The following is a 3421-nucleotide window of genomic DNA, read 5'->3' on the forward strand; positions in this document are numbered from 1 at the left end:
ATTTCAAATCCAGAAGCAATAAGAGAAAACAGTGATACACTTGATTTCATTAAAAATTGCACAGAAAAAAAAAAAAGTTAGAGAGGGAGGGAGCCAAACCATAAGAGACTCTTAATAACTGAGAATAGGGGAGAAGGCGGTGGCATAGGAGGATACTGGGCTCACCACGTCCTGCTGATCACCTAGATTCCACCCACATCTGACTAAATAAGCCAGAAAACTGCCAGAAGACTAGCAGAAAGGACTGTCCAGAGCCAAGCGTACACAAGAGGCCCACGGAAGAAGGTAGGAAGGGCAGAGAGGTGGTGCGCACTACCCAGACTGGCGGGAGGGTGCCAGGCAGTGGAGGGGCAGCCCGCCAGGCAAGGCAGAGCCCCCAAAGTCTGGCTTGCAAAAGTGGAGGGGCCAGACTCTGAGTTCTGACGGCCAGCAGGACTTAACATCTGGAATGTTAAAAGTCAACAGCTCTGCTCGGAGAGCGGGAGGGTGAGAGGAAACCGGGAGGGAGAGGTGTTGAGCCCCAGAAGACAGAGCTCAGCTGGGCAGGGAACAAAGGCATTGGCCAGCACCATCTCCCTCTCCTACCCCCAACCGAAATCCCAAAGGGAACCAGTTCCCGTCATTGAACTTTCTTGCACCATGCAAACACCCAACACTATGCCTCTGTGGATCCATCCCTCTGACGGGTCTGCCTCCATCCTGGTGCTGCAGGGCCCCTCCCACAGGGGACCACTGATGGCAAAGTGAGCTAAGCCTGTCCCTCATGCCCCTGTGCACCTTTCGGATCCACCCCGGCTAATACGCCAGATTCCACCAAAGCAGCACCACAAGCCTGGCAGTGTGCAAGTAGCCCAGACAGGAGCCACATCACTACACAGTGATTCCTGCCCCTAGGAGAGGGGAAGATAAGGTACACATCAGTCTGTGACCCCAGCAGTGGGCTGGGGATAGACATCTGGTGTGACCGTGGCCACACCCACCAACATAAGTTACTCCAGACAGCACAAGGGAAGTGCCCCGCAGTTCTGAGCCACTCCAAGGACTGTCCAAAATGATGAAACGGAAGAATTCTCCTCAAAAGAAACTCCAGGAAGTAGTGACAGCTAACAAATTGATCAAAAATGATTTAAGTCCTATAATGGACCATGAATTTAGAAAAATAGTCATAAAATTAATCGCTGGGATTGAAATAAGTATATAGGACAGCAGAGTATCTATTACTACAGATATCAAGGGACTAGGAAACAGTCATGAGGAGCTGAAAAATTCTATCAATGAGGTGCAGAATGAAATGGAGGCGAGGGGAAGATGGCGGCCTAAGAGGACGCTGAGCTCACCGCGTCCTGCGGATCACTTAGATTCCACCCACACCTGCCTAAATAACCCAGAAAATCACCAGAAGACTAGCAGAATGGATTCTCTGGAGGCAAGCGTAGATGAGATGTCCAAGGAAGAAGGTAGGAAGGGCGGAGAGGCAGTGCGCACTACACGGACTGGCAGGAGGGAGCCGAGGCAGAGGGGCAGCCCACCGGCCAAGCAGAGACCCCAGCTCTGGCTTGCAAAAGCATAGGGGCCGGACGGAGTGTGTTCTGACAGCAAGCAGGACTTAACATCTGGAAGGTTATAAGTTAACAGCTCTGCTCGGAGAACGGGAAGGCTGGAGGACAACGGGAGGGAGAGTTTTTGAGCCCCAGACGACAGAGCGCAGCGTGGCGGGGAACAAAGGTGCTCGCCAGTGCCATCTCCCTCCCCTATTCCCCCAGCCAAAATCCCAAAGGGAACCACTTCCTGAGAAGGAACTTGCTTGCACCACGCAAACACCAAATGCTGTGCTTCTGTGGATCCATCCCTCAGGGGGTCTGACTGCCTCCAAGTGCCGCAGGGCCCCTCCCAAAGCGGATTTCCAAAGGAAAAGTGAGCTGAGCCTGTCCCTCCTGCCCCTGTGCACCTTGCCGATCCACCCCAGCTAATACGCCAGATCCCCAGCACCACAAGCCTGGCAGTGTGTAAGTAGCCCAGACAGGCCACGCCACCCCACAGTGAATCCTGCCCCTAGGAGAGGGAAAGAGAAGGCACACACCAGTCTGACTGTGGCCCCAGTGGTGGGCTGGGGGGCAGACATCAGGTCTGACTGTGGCCCCGCCCACCAACGCAAGTTATTCAAGAGAGCACAGGGGAAGTGCCCCGCAGTCCCGCACCACTCCAGGGACTATCCAAAATGACGACACAGGAGAATTCCCCTCAAAAAAAAGTCCTGGAAATAACGACAGCTAATGAACTGATCAAAAACGATTTAAACAATATAACAGAAAGTGAATTTAGAATAATAGTCATAAAATCAATCGCTGGGCTTGAAAACAGTATAAAGGACGGCAGAGAATCTCTTGCTACAGAGATGAAGGGACTAAGGAACAGCCAGGAGGAGCTAAAAAATGCTATTAATGATCTGCAAAATAAAATGGAGACAACCACGGTTCAGATTGAAGAGGCAGAGGAGAGAATAGGTGAACTAGAAGATAAAATTATGGAAAAAGCAGAAGCTGAGAAAAAGAGAGATAAAAATTCCAGGAGTATAAGGGGAAAACTAGACAACTAAATGATGCACTAAAGAGAAATAATCTATGCATAATTGGTATTCCAGAGGAGGAAGAGAGAGGGAAAGGTGCTGAAGGTATACTTGAAGAAATAATAGCTGAGAACTTCCCTGATCTGGGGAAGGAAAAAGACACTGAAATCCAAGAGGCACAGAGAACTCCCTTCAGATGTAACTGGAATCGATCTGCACGACATATCATAGTGACACTGGCAAAATACAAGGATAAAGAGCAAATTCTGAAAGCAGCTAGGGGTAGACGTGCTCGAACATATACAGGGAGACCTATAAGACTCGTGACCGATCTCTCTACTGAAACTTAGCAGGCCAGAAAGGAATGGCAGGAGATCTTCAATGTGATGAACAGAAAAAATATGCAGCTGAGAATCCTTTATCCAGCAAGTCTGTCATTTAGAATAGAAGGAGAGATAAAGGTCTTCCCAAACAAACAAAAACTGAAGGATTCATCACCACTAACCAGCTCTACAAGAGATCCTAAGGGGGATCCTGTGAGACAAAGTACCAGAGACATCGCTACAAGCATGAAACCTACGGACATCACATTGACTCTAAACCCATATCTTTCTATAATGACACTGAATGTAAATGGACTAAATGCCCAAAGAAAAGACATAGGGTATCAGAATAGATAAAAAAACAAGACCCATCTATTTGCGCTCTACAAGAGACTAAGTTTTGACCTGAGGACATCTTCAGATTGAGAGTGAGGGGATGGAGAACTACTTATCATGCCACTGGAAGTCACAAGAAAACTGGAGTAGCCATACTTATAGCAGACAAAATAGACTTTCAGTCAAAGACTGTAAC

General features: G+C 48.9%; 1 long non-coding RNA gene across 1 annotated transcript; it reads left to right on the forward strand.

The window, feature by feature from the left end:
- The first annotated feature begins 441 nt into the window (after nucleotides 1-441).
- LOC123595086 lies at nucleotides 442-1418 on the forward strand. Its single transcript, XR_006711030.1, has 3 exons — nucleotides 442-457; nucleotides 509-512; nucleotides 1298-1418. It is a non-coding gene; the product is annotated as an uncharacterized LOC123595086 (long non-coding RNA).
- Nucleotides 1419-3421: the final 2003 nt, after the last annotated feature.

The sequence above is a fragment of the Leopardus geoffroyi genome, chromosome X (assembly GCF_018350155.1).
Source record: "Leopardus geoffroyi isolate Oge1 chromosome X, O.geoffroyi_Oge1_pat1.0, whole genome shotgun sequence".
Taxonomy (NCBI): Eukaryota; Metazoa; Chordata; class Mammalia; order Carnivora; family Felidae; genus Leopardus; species Leopardus geoffroyi.